Here is a 16,594-nt window from a genome sequence, read left to right as displayed (position 1 = left end):
TTAAAAAGCTACCGTATATTTTCCTAATAAGGCTGAGCAGTAGCCAGGGCCGGCCTTAGGGGTGTACGACCTGTGCCATTACATAGGGCGCATCCCTCCAGCAGGTGGAACGGGGCGCTGCGCTGGCTCCCTTCCACTGCTTGTGTTTTAGAAGCGGCCGGGCAACTCAGCAGCTGCCTTTCCGCCTGGGTTCTTCTCTCACTGACATCGCGTTTCTAGCAGCGAAAATCGGGATTCCTCTAGGAGATGGGGGCATTGGGGATTGGCATTTGTAAATTGCCCACATTGTGACCCCCCCTAATGTCAGTCATGGACACCTGGGCCTGGGTGTGACTGCAACCTCTTCACCCCTATAGTTATGTTCCCTGGGTTTACACTAACATTACAAAATGTTTTCAATGTCTGACTCGTCCTGTGATAGAAAATGAAAGGTGTGAAAGTAAATATATTATTATTCATTCTAGATATGGGGTTATTTTATGTTTATTCCATTATGTATTTTACAGACATTTGTGACATCTGAATATGTGGCACCAGTGACAGCCGACATGCTAGGACATACACTGTATATATGTAAGTATTATAGCAAATGACAACCTATTGAAATTCTATAATCTGATGTCATCCAGAATGTTCCTATAGAGACACATGACAAGACTGTGGGAACAAATTCCCCAATGTTGTTCATCCAGGGCCTGTCTTAGGGGTGTGCGACCTGTGCGGTTACACTGGGTGCATCACCTGTCACTAATGAATGGGGCGCCACTGGTCTTGATGTCTGGGGCACCCATTGCTTGAACACTCAATCCCACTCTTCATGTAAAAAAAGTAAAGGGCACTGCTCAGGATGCAGATACAATTCCTTGATAATGGATTACATTACAGTGTGGCAGACAATACTTGTCTGGCAGTGTTATTTGGGCACTGTATGATTGCAGTATTTGAGTACTATATTCTACGCCATAAAGCTGAATTCAGACGCTGCAGATTTGCTGCGCGGCAAAATTCACAAGTGTTACAGGTGAATAGTTACAGTCTCAAAAACTCATCCACATGTAGCAAAAGTAAACGCTGGGATTTTGCTGCAGCTTTATATTATTATTATTATAGAAATGCTCCATAAAGAAGATATTATGGTATTAGTAATATATAAGGGACTTGTTATTTATGTCATTTCCTAATACACATTTGGCTTATGGGGGAGCACACAGCGCACACAGAGTGTCTACATTACCAGTACTGCAGTCTGTGCGCCACCATACAGGTCCGTCCACATGAAGTTGCTGTGTACATGAGCCCTAATGTACATTTCCTTCATTGTTGGGTGGTCTATACTGAGCACACGTCTGTCTGGAGAAATAAAACTACACAATTATTGTTTTTTCCAGAACACCTTAAGATCGGCTGCCTGCTGCCAGGGGGACTCTCTGAAGCAATATTTCATCTATGCAAGGTGCGTCTCTTATTAGTTACTATATACAGTATCCACCAATACCCTCCACAGTTAGAATGACACTTTTTGTATGTCCTGGGTCAGAATGCCCCTTTTGTATCGCCCCACAGTAATGAAGCCCCCTTTTCTAAGCCCCGACTCAGTCCTTTTATCCCCCATATTAATAGACGACCAACCGGGTCAGACATTTCGCTTCCTCCCTGCGCCGTTATTGTTTGTCCAATTTCAGGGGCGTATGGAGCCCCAGAGCTGTGGGCCACCCCAAATCCCTGGACCCCAGCCGGTCATCCTATTTACCCCTTTGGTAATTTTACACTGGGTTGGGGACTGGACTCTGTTCTAGATAGAAATGTTGCCATTGATTGAGATTTGTCCTAATACATTGTCTTTCTTTCTCCTAGAATTAATTCCTCATAAGAGTTAATGATAACCACACGTCCCAGGAGGGCAGATCAAAGATTAAGCAGAGCCCTCCACCTCACATCACATAACGTTCTACATTCAGTCGGATGTATTCAGTAGGAGAGTCCAAGGTCAGTGTATTTTATTAACTGCATCTCTAAATGATCACATAGTGTGTATTACTGGTCAATTCTGAAGAGGGCACTACCACCATAGATGGCCTGGGCACCCTCAACTTACACTGCCGATCCGGCATTTAGGGCCCAAACCTATAATATAAAAAAACAGAAAGATACAATCCCTAGTTTATTGACTGGGTGATGTTATTTGGGCACTGTATGATTAAATTATTTGGACACTACATGGTGCATCATAAGGGGGAGGACGTCACAGATACTGCACATGTCACCAATAAACCTAAGGCCGGCCCTGGATGTGACACAATAGCTGCCACGTGACATGCCATCCACACGGACATGACCGCTGTGGCCTAGCAACTAAAGACAACAGAACCACCAGCGCAGGAGCCACAGGGAATTTAAAAAATGAGTAGGGACAATTTGTTATTTTTAGCCATATGCGGCTTAGACTAAGGTTTATGAAACTGTCAGAAAACCCCTTTAATAATTATTTTGTCTGTCGAATGCAGAAATCCAATTTACCATTTTCTACTCTCTCTACTCCAGTCCAAAAGACTCCACAAAAGACAAATTAGAAGTTTTCCATTAAGGATAAGATTATATAGAAGAATAACAATAAGCTCCTGGTCCCTGATACAAAATCTATACCAGGGTCCTCCAACTATTATGTGCCATTATACTGCTGGTGTTATTTGTGTGACAGAGGGGCATTGGACTCGCACTGTGATAGAAAATGAAATGTGTGAAAGTAAATATATTATTATTCATTATAGATATGGGGTTATTTTATGTATGTGCATTAAACCCATTATGTATTTTACAGACATTTATAACATCTGAATATGTGGCACCAGTGACAGCCGACATGCTAGAAGATCCACTGTATATATGTAAGTATTATAGCAAATAACAACCTATAGAAATTCTATAATGTGATGTCATCCAGAATGTTCCTATAGAGACACATGACAAGACTGTGGGAACAATCTCCCTCATGTTTTCAATAGGCTGAACATATATTTGTTGATATGATGAACCATACTAAGCACACGTCATAATATCTTCACAGTTTATACTTTTTGTTCCAGAATTTCTTGAGATCGGCTGCCTGCTGCCAGGGGGACTCTCTGAAGTAATATTTCATCTATATGCGGTATGTCCATCATTAGTTACTATATACAGTATCCACCAGTAGCTCTGTACATTGAAAAAGTAATGATTGGGCAAAATGCCAAGAAAGGCGTAGCAGTGTGGAATCTTGGATAGTTGGTAGGAATAGGCATAATGTAAGTTAGGGGTATCTTTGTCCAAAATGCTGGCCACATGGCTCGGTTTGGGACTGAACGTAGGTGTAAGGTAATTGGGTGAGGGAGTGTAGGGGGATTTTAGACAGCTTTGGTCTGCCAAGAACATTTGCGATGTGTCAAGGCCTGGATGCAATAGACAAGGACTTATGTGAGTTTCATTACACAGTCATAATCTGCAGGCATAGGTGATAATGGACACTGGCAGAATGTTTTTATATTTACAGCACTCAAGCGGAAAGCAATGGAAGGTGCCAGGATATTGCCACGTATAGAGCCCCCACAAGTCATGCAGCACAAGGACCTGGACTTGGGGTGTACTGGATTGTTTGGAGCAAATGGCATCAAGGAAGCAAGGCTGGTATCCTCAATGGTATCATTCTAGCAAAAATTTGAGGGAACATGGCACGATGATGGGCCAAGTGCCAGGATCCTTGCGCAGGGATCCAGGGTCGATGAAGGCAGCAATATCCCAGTAGGGCTTCATAATCTCAACATGGGAGAGGGACACCTTGGGGTTGCCAAAATGTTTAGAACACGGGGTACTGGCACAATGTTTGGAATTACAGGAGCAGCGCATCTGGATGTAAAGAGAAGCAGAAGAAGGCAACAGTAGCTGGTTGAGTCTGATTCTGATCTGTCAGATGATAATAAGTGGTCTGATGTTGGGGATAGATGGGCTAATGGGCAAGACGTTTAAGATGCTGAAAAAAATGTTTACGCAGGATAAAGTAAAAAGGTAAAAGCGAGGAGGCGTGATACCGAAAGCCAATCCTTTACTGGAAAGAGGGGGTAAAGTTTGGGGCCAGGAAACATGTTTGTTGATTTCTACCTACACACACTTGTCCCAGGAAATGTTGGGAAACATAAGGGAGGAAAGGCTTGTCTAGTTTTTGTGATGTCTATGGAAGATTTTGTTTAGTATTGCAGTGTTATGGTGGTGGAGCAGGACCCCCTTATTGATCAGGTGCCAATAAAAAGGGATGGTGCCTGTGAAGCAGGCTGGTAAGTATAAAAAAAATACATCTGTCGCATCTAAAAGAGGCATCAGTAAACAATGAAATAGACAAGGAGTTGAGTGAGTTGCATCATTAAAGCAGAATCTGCAGGCACGGATGACAATGGATACTTGCAGAATGTTTTTTGTGCCTACAGGACTCAAGTGAGAAGCAGTAGAAAGGACACGGATATCGCCACGGATAGGGCGTCCACGAGTCATGCAGCACAAGGAACTGGACTTCTGATGTAATTGACTGTTTGGAGGAAATGGCGTACATTTGCGAAGAATATAGTTGGCTTTCGAAGCGCGTAAGCAGTCTTGTATCATCACTTCAACATGCCGTGTGGTTTATAAAATGTTTTTCTAATAAAGTCATCACATTGTCATGAGGATTGCTGGACCGTATTTTCTTCTGTTTACTTTATATTTATTGGACAGTGCTAACGCCATACAGCCCTCCCTGTAGAGAACGCCATACAGCCCTCCCTGTAGAGAACGCCATACAGCCCCCCTGTAGAGAACGCCATATACCCCCCCTGTAGGGAACGCCATACATCCCCCTCCTGTAGAGAACGCCATAGAGCCCCCACCCTGTAGGGAACGCCATACAGCCCCCCCTATAGGGAACGCCATACAGCCCCCCCTGTAGCGAACGCCATACAGCGTTCCCCCCCTGTAGGGAACGCCATACAGCGTCCCCCCTCCCAAAAAAATGCGACCTACATTGTGTCCTACAAAATACATGTATCCCCTATCCACAGGATAGTCACTGACAGCCGGAGACCCGACATTCAGCAGCCCGATCGCGCGGGCAGTAAGTTAAAACCGGAGTCGTAAAAAGTCTATGGCTCGGGTTTTAAGGACCCTGACCGCTGGCCGTAAAAATACAGCCAGCGGTCGGGAACCAGTTAATGGCAGAGCGGGGAGATACCTGTTAGGGCTCTGCCAGGTACTACGTCTAGGTATACTCCTGGGATTAATCAATCCACACCTGAGGCCAGACCTGTTCGACTGACACCATCTCCCACCAACCAGGGTGGCAGGCTCAGGAGTGGGAGAGCCTATCGCGGCCTGGTCAGTCGGAGTTAGCTCCGCCCCCTGTCCTTTATTACCTGCCGTGTTCTCTTCCTCAGTGCTTGTAATTCTTCTGGATTCCTGGCCTCACTGCTGCTTGCTCCAGCCTGCTTCTGCCGTGCTTCTGCCTTGCTGCAGTTCCGCTTAACCTGCTTTGCTTTGCCCCTGGCTTGCTTCCTTCTCCGTGCTCACTTTGGTATACTCCTCTTCATCCTGGTCCTGACTACTCATTCACCGCTCCGTTTCCTCGCGGCGTTCCGTGGCTACTGCCCCTTCCCTTGCGTGTTCCCTGTTTGTTCTCCCGTGCACTTAGACAGCGTAGGGACCGCCGCCCAGTTGTACCCCGTCGCCTAGGGCGGGTCGTTGCAAGTAGGCAGGGACAGGGCGGTGGGTAGATTAGGGCTCACTTTCCCTTCACCTCCTTCCTGCCATTACATAATTACAAGCCCCTACCTAGTCTACCATTTCTCCTACGCTGACGCTATCATGGACCCCCTTGAGACCCTGACCCAGCAGATGCAGGGCCTCTCCCTACAGGTCCAGGCCCTGGCCCAGAGGGTCAACCAGGGTGACCCTGCCTTAGTAGTACCCCTCACCTCACCTCTAGAACCCGACCTCAAGTTACCTGACCGGTTCTCAGGGGACCGTAAGACGTTTCTCTCCTTCCGGGAGAGTTACAGACTGTATTTCCGCCTAAAACCCCACTCCTCAGGTTCCGAGAACCAGCGGGTGGGTATCATCATATCCCGACTCCAGGAAGGGCCCCAAGAGTGGGCCTTCTCCTTGGCTCCTGACGCCCCTGAACTTTCCTCTGTTGATCGTTTTTTCTCTGCCCTCGGACTCATTTACGACGAGACTGACAGGACTGCTTTAGCCGAGAGTCAGCTGGTGACCTTACGTCAGGGTAGGAGACCGGTTGAGGAATACTGTTCTGATTTTAGAAAGTGGTGCGTAGCTTCTCGGTGGAACGATCCGGCCCTAAGGTGCCAGTTTAGGTTAGGATTATCTGACGCCCTGAAGGATCTGCTGGTTAGCTACCCCTCTTCTGACTCCCTTGACCAGGTTATGGCCCTAGCAGTACGACTTGACCGACGTCTCAGGGAACATCTGCTTGAACGCTTCAATGTGCTCCCCTCTGACTTTTCTGCGATCCCCCCCCCCGTGGTCCCGTCTCCTCGCCCCTCCACGGAGGACTCGGAGGTACCTATGCAACATCTACTGAACACTGTCCCAGGCGCAAGAATAAGAAGCCGGAAAACTTCCGCGCCTAAGTGATCATCGGGGAGGTCACTTGGGCGCACAGGTATTTCCCGTTAATGTGAAACGCAATAAAATTTTGCTTCCCTTTCAGGTCTCGTTTGCTGGCCGGTCTGCCACGGGCAGTGCTTTTGTGGATTCTGCCTCATCTGCTAATATCATGTCTGTGGAATTTGCTATGTCTCTAAAGATGCCTTTTATTGATTTACCTTATCCTATCCCTGTAGTAGGTATCGACTCAACTCCCCTTGCTAATGGTTATTTTACTCAGCATACTCCTGTTTTTGAACTCCTGGTTGGCTCCATGCATTTGGAGCAGTGCTCTGTACTGGTGATGCAGGGATTATCGTCTGATCTGGTATTAGGTCTTCCCTGGTTGCAGTTGCATAATCCCACGTTTGATTGGAATACTGGGGATCTCACCAAATGGGGTAGTGAATGTCTTATGTCATGTCTTTCTGTTAACTCTATTTCTCCCCGGGAGGAGGTATACACGCTTCCTGAGTTTGTTCAGGACTTCGCCGATGTGTTTTCTAAGGAGGCCTCTGAGGTGTTGCCCCCCCATAGAGATTACGATTGCGCCATCGATTTGGTGCCTGGTGCCAAGCTTCCTAAGGGTAGGATATTTAATCTTTCATGTCCTGAACGTGAAGCAATGAGGGTGTATATCCAAGAATGCCTGGCCAAGGGTTTCATTCGCCCCACTACTTCTCCTGTAGGTGCTGGCTTCTTCTTCGTGGGGAAGAAGGATGGTGGTCTTAGGCCGTGCATTGATTATCGTAACCTGAATAAGGTCACCGTAAGGAACCAGTACCCACTTCCTTTGATTCCGGATCTTTTTAATCAGGTTCAGGGAGCCCAATGGTTTTCTAAGTTCGATCTACGGGGGGCATATAACCTTATCCGCATCAAAGAGGGGGATGAGTGGAAAACTGCATTCAACACACCCGAGGGTCATTTCGAATACCTGGTCATGCCCTTTGGGTTGTGTAATGCCCCTGCTGTCTTCCAGAATTTTATTAATGAAATCCTGAGAGATTACCTGGGTAATTTTCTTGTTGTGTACCTTGATGACATACTGGTGTTTCCCAAGGACTGGTCCTCCCACGTGGAGCATGTCAGGAAGGTGCTCCAGGTCCTTCGGGAGAATAATCTGTTTGCTAAGACTGAAAAATGTGTCTTTGGGGTACAGGAGATACCATTTTTAGGGCAAATCCTCACTTCTTATGAATTCCGCATGGACCCTGCCAAGGTTTAGGCTGTGGCGGAATGGGTCCAACCTGCCTCCCTTAAGGCGTTACAGTGTTTTTTAGGGTTCGCCAACTATTACAGGAGATTTATTGCCAACTTCTCGGTCGTCGCTAAGCCTCTTACGGACCTTACTCGCAAGGGTGCTGATGTCCTCCATTGGCCCCCTGAGGCCGTCCAGGCCTTTGAAACCCTCAAGAAGTGCTTTATCTCGGCCCCCGTGCTGATTCAGCCCAACCAAGAGGAGCCATTTATTGTGGAGGTTGACGCATCCGAGGTGGGAGTGGGGGCCGTCTTGTCCCAGGGTACCAGCTCCCTCACCCATCTCCGCCCCTGTGCTTACTTCTCTAGGAAGTTTTCGCCCACGGAGAGTAACTATGATATTGGCAACCGCGAACTTCTAGCCATTAAATGGGCTTTTGAAGAGTGGCGGCACTTCCTGGAGGGGCCAGACACCAGGTAACGGTCCTTACGGATCACAAGAATCTGGTTTTCCTAGAATCGGCCCGGAGGCTTAATCCTAGACAAGCTCGGTGGGCACTATTCTTTACCAGATTTAATTTCTTGGTTACCTATAGGGCTGGGTCCAAGAATATTAAGGCTGATGCTCTGTCACGTAGTTTCATGGCCAATCCTCCTTCCGAGAAGGATCCTGCTTGTATTTTACCCCCTGGTATAATCGTTTCTGCCACGGATTCTGATTTAGCTTCTGATATCGCGGCTGATCAGGGTGCAGCTCCCGGGAACGTCCCTGGGGACAAACTGTTTGTTCCCCTGCAATACCGGCTAAGGGTACTCAGGGAAAACCATGACTCTGCTCTATCTGGTCATCCTGGCATCTTGGGCACCAAACACCTCATTACCAGAAACTATTGGTGGCCTGGGTTGCCTAAAGACGTTAGGGCTTACGTCGCCGCTTGTGAGGTTTGCGCTAGGTCCAAAACCCCTAGGTCCCGACCTGCGGGCCTACTACGTTCCTTGCCCATTCCCCAGAGACCTTGGACCCATATCTCCATGGATTTTATCACTGATTTGCCTCCATCTCAGGGCAAGTCGGTGATGTGGGTGGTAGTAGACCGCTTCAGCAAGATATGCCACTTTGTGCCCCTTAAGAAGCTACCTAACGCCAAGACGTTAGCTTCTTTGTTTGTGAAACACATCCTGCGTCTCCATGGGGCCCCAGTCAATATTGTTTCTGACAGAGGGGTACAATTTGTTTCCTTATTTTGGAGAGCTTTTTGTAAAAAGTTGGAGATTGATCTGTCCTTCTCCTCCGCCTTCCATCCCGAAACTAATGGCCAAACGGAAAGGACTAACCAATCCCTGGAACAATATTTAAGGTGTTTCATCTCTGACTGTCAATTCGATTGGGTCTCATTCCTTCCCCTTGCTGAATTTTCCCTGAATAACCGGGTCAGTAACTCGTCAGGGGTCTCCCCGTTTTTCTGTAATTTCGGGTTTAACCCAAGGTTCTCCTCCGTTTCCCCTGGTTGTTCCAATGATCCTGAGGTAGAGGATGTTCATCGGGAACTGTGCACTGTCTGGGCCCAGGTACAGAAGAACCTAGAGGCGTCCCAGAGCGCACAAAAGATTCAGGCGGATAGTAGACGTTCTGCTAACCCCCGGTTTGTCGCCGGGGATTTGGTCTGGTTGTCGTCCAGGAACTTGCGCCTTAAGGTTCCGTCCAGGAAGTTTGCTCCCCGATTTATTGGACCTTATAAGATCATTGAAGTCCTCAACCCTGTATCCTTCCGTCTGTAGCTGCCCCCATCCTTTCGCATTCATGACGTCTTCCATGCCTCCCTCCTTAAACGCTGCTCCCCGTCCTGGTCCCCCTCGAGGAAACCTCCTGTTCCCGTTCTCACCCCTGAGGGGGTGGAATTCGAGGTGGCCAAGATTATGGACAGTAGGATGGTCCAGGGCTCCCTCCAGTACCTGGTCCATTGGAGAGGATACGGGCCGGAGGAGAGGACTTGGGTACCTGCCCGTGATGTTCACGCTGGGGTATTGATCAGGAGGTTCCACCTTCTCTTCCCTACTAAACCGGGTCCTCTTAGTAAGGGTCCGGTGGCCCCTCATAAAAGGGGGAGTACTGTTAGGGATCTGCCAGGTACTACGTCTAGGTATACTCCTGGGATTAATCAATCCACACCTGAGGCCAGACCTGTTCGACTGACACCATCTCCCACCAACCAGGGTGGCAGGCTCAGGAGTGGGAGAGCCTATCGCGGCCTGGTCAGTCGGAGTTAGCTCCGCCCCCTGTCCTTTATTACCTGCCGTGTTCTCTTCCTCAGTGCTTGTAATTCTTCTGGATTCCTGGCCTCACTGCTGTTTGCTCCAGCCTGCTTCTGCCGTGCTTCTGCCTTGCTGCAGTTCCGCTTAACCTGCTTTGCTTTGCCCCTGGCTTGCTTCCTTCTTCGTGCTCACTTTGGTATACTCCTCTTCATCCTGGTCCTGACTACTCATTCACCGCTCCGTTTCCTCGCGGCGTTCCGTGGCTACTGCCCCTTCCCTTGCGTGTTCCCTGTTTGTTCTCCCGTGCACTTAGACAGCGTAGGGACCGCCGCCCAGTTGTACCCCGTCGCCTAGGGCGGGTCGTTGCAAGTAGGCAGGGACAGGGCGGTGGGTAGATTAGGGCTCACTTTCCCTTCACCTCCTTCCTGCCATTACAATACCTCCCTGCTCTGCCGTAGTGTTCAGTGGCGTCCCGTTGTAGCAGCCATAGCGGCTGCCAGCGGAGCTTCCGGCCATGGTGGGGGCCTGTGCCGGCTGGCGACACGGGCCCCCTCATGCTGCGGGCCCCGTAGCAGCCGCTACGGCTGCTACGGCGGTAGTTACGCCACTGCTCAGTACATATATACAACACCCAAAAAAATCTCAGTGTTATGACTGCGGACCTCTGTCGCTCACCCTGTGATGAACGGCCGCGACCGCAACTTCCTGGCCACCTCCCCAGAGACCACGGCTGGCGCGGCCTTCCCTTCCTGGAGTGTGCGAGGAGTGCCTTAAAGGGCCAGCGTGCGCACTTCCTAAAAGTTTTCTATCCTACCCCAGTGCACCCTGGATTATAAAAAGGTCTCTGCCCTTCCACTCCTTGCTTGAGCGTTGTTTGTACTTTTCCCATGTTCGTATTGCAAAGGGTCCCTTAGTATTTTCCTGCTTGATCCCAGAGTTCCTATTCCCTGCATCCTATTTCCTGTATCGTGTGGTACCGCCGGCTGGATATGCCACGTCTGTGTGTCATCTACCATTCCTGGTGCCATCCGCTTCGTCTGGCGCAACCTGCCACACCTAGCCCTATCTGAGCCGGAGCCCACGGCCTAGTGGGTCCACATACGGATGTAGCCATCTTTAACTTGACTCTGATAACTTGTTGCAGCGTGATATCACACAAAAATAACCATTGAGAAGTCATTGAAAAGGTCAAGATAAGGGATCTTTCCACTGTGTATTTAATGTGTTATTAGTCAAGCTAAAGTCAGCTACATATGTTCCCTAGATTGTGACAGTACGCTCAGGCCATGGAACCCGCTGGCCAGCCTAAGACCACAGTTCAGGTCATACAGACGGATATGCGTGACCTATATGCACGTCAGCAATTACTAAGGGGTGGTCCCCAATAGTATATATTGTATCTATATGCACGTCAGGTTCCTCTACCTAATACTCCTACTGTCTGTTTTCCGGATCCACAGTTGCACTGCCTCTTTTTCCTCGCTATGACTGCATGCTCACCATTTCTCCTCTGATGAGGCCAAGGTAGCGTTCATTATTTCCCTCCTCGCTGGCAAGTCCCTCGCATGGGCGAACCCCATCCTGGAATGACAGGGGCCCAAATTTTCGGACTTAGCCCTGTTCTTACAGACTTTTTGTGACGTGTTCAAGAAGCCGGGTCGAACATCCTTAGCAGCAGCCACTCTGCTAACCCTCAAGCAAGGGGGTCCACAGCAGGAGAGTATGCCATCTCCTTCCGTACCCTGGCAGCAGAGTTGGCATGGAACAATGAAGCATTGGTGGCGACCTATGGCATGGACTGTCCTCATACACCATGGACGAGCTGGCAGTCCGCGACCTCCCACCTACCTTGGATGCCCATATCCTTTTGGCTACCCGGGTCAACATGAGGATCCAGGAACGCGATGAGGAGGTTCGGTGGAGAGACGTTTTCACAGATTAGCACCCTCGTTCCAGAGACCACTACTGCCCCCTCTTGTTGCTCTACCTGAGGAACCAATGCAGGTAGACAGAGTCAAGTTGTCCGAGCAGGAGAAACAGCGCTGACGCTCTTCAGGTCTGTGTATGTATTGCGGCCTTAAAGGCCCTTTCGTGCGCCAATGTCCACAAAAGCCGGGAAACTCCAGCTCCTAGAGAGGCAACTCTAGGTGGGATGATGCCAAACATCAAAACCTCTTCCAAATTATCTATTCCTGTGACCATCATCTCGGGAGAGACATCACACTTCTCCTCTGCCTATTTTGACTCCAGGGCAGCTGCAGATTTCATCCAGCAGGATTTAGTAGACCGACTACATCTACCCACAGTTCTTCTAGAGAGATCCCTTGCTGTTGCTTCTGTAAATGGACTACGATTGCACGATCCTATTGTGGCTGTCATGAAACCACTTATGTTACAAATCGGAGTCCTTCACACAGAACAGATCAACTTCCCCGTCCTGCCTAAAGCCATCAACCCGGTTCTGCTGGGTCTGCCTTGGCTTCGTCTACACGCCCAGGTCCTTCACTGGAGTTCTGGAGAGGTCCCCCAATGGGGGCCAAGATGCCTTAGCCGCTGCCTGCAACAGGTCCGCCCTGTTTTGCCTCCACTGCCTCAGTCACTCTCCGATCTACCATCTCATTAAGCCAGTTTTGAGGACATCTTCAGTAAGAGCAGGTAGATAAAAACAGTGGGAACCAGGTGGGATCCACTGTAAAAAAGAGACACCATCCAGGCGCAATACTTTTTTGAGAAAAAATATATATATAATTAATTGTCTAAAACAATAGATGATAATAAAACATACATAAAAAAGAGAGATAGAGGGTCTCTTGAGGTACAACGCGTTTAGTGGAAACAGAACCACTTTATCAAGTAAACATGAGACCATAAAGTTTTTTCCAGAGAACCCCTTTAATGACCACCGTGAAAAGGCGTATTGTCATTAAGGGGTTAAATTCGCAGTGTTGGACGGTCATCTACAGTTTACTGTTGTATCATTATTATACCGAAATTTATATTATATTATATAATATAATAATATATTATATAATATATATATTATTATATTATACCTGTTAGGAGATTATGTCACCCCCAGATGAAGGCTGTGCCGAAACGTGCGTCGTGGTTGGCGCCATCCCGGTTGTGTCATATAGATGGGTATATATTGAGGCATGTTATTTCATATGCTGTACTCTTTTGAACATGTGTTGCACCTATCCTAGGACCATCACTACTTGTATTTAGCTTCTTGTCCATGTCCTTGTCCATCCTGCAGTATTGTAAAGACAATTTATATTATATATGGTATATATATCCTTATTTCATATATATTGCTTAGCACTATACACTTTATAAATAAGATGTATCCGTATTGTTATGGGCATGTGTTCACCCTGTGTATTTCACTCTGGAGATGTTGCTATATCTATTGTGTGACACTTTTTATTCATTTGTGCTCTATATTTAATAAAGTTTTTTGATACTTTTCAAAAGCATCACTATTGGTGCTTGGTGCCATGACTTGCCTAAGTAGAGTCGTGTGTTAATGAACCTTCACTTATCCCTTTTTCCCCCCACCCCTACCTTTGAGAAAAGACACGTGACACCGAGGTTGGATGTGCAATGGCCACAGCAGCCGTTTATTAATTTTCACAGTTTTTTAAAATGCAATTTTGATCCGAAACATTCGGATAACTAAACTAGGAATCCAACCAGAGAATTCCTCCTAATAATTCACATGACCCAACATGGGTCAGAATCATAAATAACAATTAACGTTAACATTAATCCGAGCAGGGGAAGTCCTTGAAGCCATTTTTAGATATTCATTTTGTACCTCAAGTTAGCCATCTGCAACACCACCAAGACGTTACCTCCAGCCGTAAACCAGCTCGGAGGCACCGCTCACCTCTGCAGATGGCCCCAACCTTCAGAAGACCACTTCAAAGGGATAACACCCTATGAAGTCTTCAACCATGTACCTTTTTTGGGGGACGCATACCCCCGATGCGACCCCCCCACCATTTCGTACTGACCGACCTCAAGGACTCCCCCTGCCAGCTGCTATGACACCTGGACCTGCTCCGAATGAAAATAAAACAACATGTTAGATAAGCACACAGTAAACAACGATCATAGACGAACTCACATAAAGACCACAAGGGATAACCAAACAAAGGGCGGGAGGGTGGGAGCTGATGAAAGTACGTGCTTCTTCTCCCACTGCTTCCGGCTCAATGACGAAAACAGCGGGAAGACTGGTAACGTCCCCTAACTCCTCCCTACCTCTCGTCTACCTCCCCCTACATCTCCCTCTTGTTAACCCTTTCCTTCCTAGGTCCTGTCGTGGAGGCTTCCCCCTAAAGCCCTGCGGGCTGCGTCCAGCCTCTTATTGACTTGCCTAAGTAGAGTCGTGTGTTAATAAACCTTCACTTATGCCTTCTTTTTCCCCCCACCCCTACCTTTGAGAAAAGACACGTGACACCGAGGTTGGATGTGCAATGGCCACAGCAGCCGTTTATTAATTTTCACAGTTTTTTAAAATGCAATTTTGATCCGAAACATTCGGATAACTAAACTAGGAATCCAACCAGAGAATTCCTCCTAATAATTCACATGACCCAACATGGGTCAGAATCATAAATAACAATTAACGTTAACATTAATCCGAGCAGGGGAAGTCCTTGAAGCCATTTTTAGATATTCATTTTGTACCTCAAGTTAGCCATCTGCAACACCACCAAGACGTTACCTCCAGCCGTAAACCAGCTCGGAGGCACCGCTCACCTCTGCAGATGGCCCCAACCTTCAGAAGACCACTTCAAAGGGATAACACCCTATGAAGTCTTCAACCATGTACCTTTTTTGGGGGACGCATACCCCCGATGCGACCCCCCCACCATTTCGTACTGACCGACCTCAAGGACTCCCCCTGCCAGCTGCTATGACACCTGGACCTGCTCCGAATGAAAATAAAACAACATGTTAGATAAGCACACAGTAAACAACGATCATAGACGAACTCACATAAAGACCACAAGGGATAACCAAACAAAGGGCGGGAGGGTGGGAGCTGATGAAAGTACGTGCTTCTTCTCCCGCTGCTTCCGGCTCAATGACGAAAACAGCGGGAAGACTGGTAACGTCCCCTAACTCCTCCCTACCTCTCGTCTACCTCCCCCTACATCTCCCTCTTGTTAACCCTTTCCTTCCTAGGTCCTGTCGTGGAGGCTTCCCCCTAAAGCCCTGCGGGCTGCGTCCAGCCTCTTATTGACTTGCCTAAGTAGAGTCGTGTGTTAATAAACCTTCACTTATGCCTTCTTTTTCCCCCCACCCCTACCTTTGAGAAAAGACACGTGACACCGAGGTTGGATGTGCAATGGCCACAGCAGCCGTTTATTAATTTTCACAGTTTTATAAAATGCAATTTTGATCCGAAACATTCGGATAACTAAACTAGGAATCCAACCAGAGAATTCCTCCTAATAATTCACATGACCCAACATGGGTCAGAATCATAAATAACAATTAACGTTAACATTAATCCGAGCAGGGGAAGTCCTTGAAGCCATTTTTAGATATTCCTTTTGTACCTCGAGTTAGCCATCTGCAACACCACCAAGACATTAACTCCAGCCGTAAACCAGCTCGGAGGCACCGCTCACCTCTGCAGATGGCCCCAACCACCAGAAGACCATTTCAAAGGGATAACACCCTATGAAGTCTTCAACCATGTACCTTTTTTGGGGGACGCATACCCCCGATGCGACCCCCCCACCATTTCGTACTGACCGACCTCAAGGACTCCCCCCGCCACAGCGAAACAGGCCTTGACCACCTTAAGCCTGTGAGTTCCGCCACACCACCACCGCCCTTTCAATTCCCTCTGCTATTGCCAGAATCCACAGATCAATCCCAACCTCGGTCAAATGAACCCCATCACTCCTCCAGTAGTTCCCCACTCCTGACTCCAAATCCCTGTGCCGCACACAAATGCCCCCATTCTTGGCCACAAAACGGGACACCGCCCGATTAACTTTGATGCAAGCCTTATTGACCCTCTCCACCGACCTAGCCAGCCGCCAATGCTTCCTTGGAACAATGTCAGACCACACTATCACTAAGCCGGGATAAGAAACCCACAAACACAACATATCGTGTTTGATGTCCCACACCAACTCACGAAAGGGGCGAACCCCCAAATCATTTCCCCCCACGTGCAACACCAAGACTTCTGGAACCCTATCCAGCCGAGAGTACGTCTGAAATTCCGCTAACACCCTGCTCCACAACATACCTCTAAATCCCAGCCAATGCAAAACCGCGTCCTGCCGCGGAATGCACAACTGGCGACCGTCAGGGCGGACGTCCGCCCTCAAAGGCCCCCAATGCACGTAAGAGTGGCCCAACAACCGCACAAGACACGGAAGCTGATCTGAAACGGAAAAGAAAGTTAGAGACAAGCACACCAACGTTTTTCACCCACTAACAACATGAC

The 16,594-nt window shown here is 48.2% G+C and overlaps 1 long non-coding RNA gene across 1 annotated transcript; it reads left to right on the top strand.

The window, feature by feature from the left end:
• Positions 1-500: 500 nt before the first annotated feature.
• Positions 501-4,635, top strand: LOC142740526 (uncharacterized). The gene is made up of 6 exons (XR_012880755.1): positions 501-573; positions 1,389-1,453; positions 1,855-1,986; positions 2,819-2,885; positions 3,084-3,148; positions 3,527-4,635. It is a non-coding gene; the product is annotated as an uncharacterized LOC142740526 (long non-coding RNA).
• Positions 4,636-16,594: the final 11,959 nt, after the last annotated feature.

The sequence above is a fragment of the Rhinoderma darwinii genome, chromosome 2 (genome assembly GCF_050947455.1).
Source record: "Rhinoderma darwinii isolate aRhiDar2 chromosome 2, aRhiDar2.hap1, whole genome shotgun sequence".
Lineage (NCBI taxonomy): Eukaryota > Metazoa > Chordata > Amphibia > Anura > Rhinodermatidae > Rhinoderma > Rhinoderma darwinii.
Note: the sequence above shows the minus strand (reverse complement) of the source record. Positions and strands in the feature narration are given on the sequence as shown.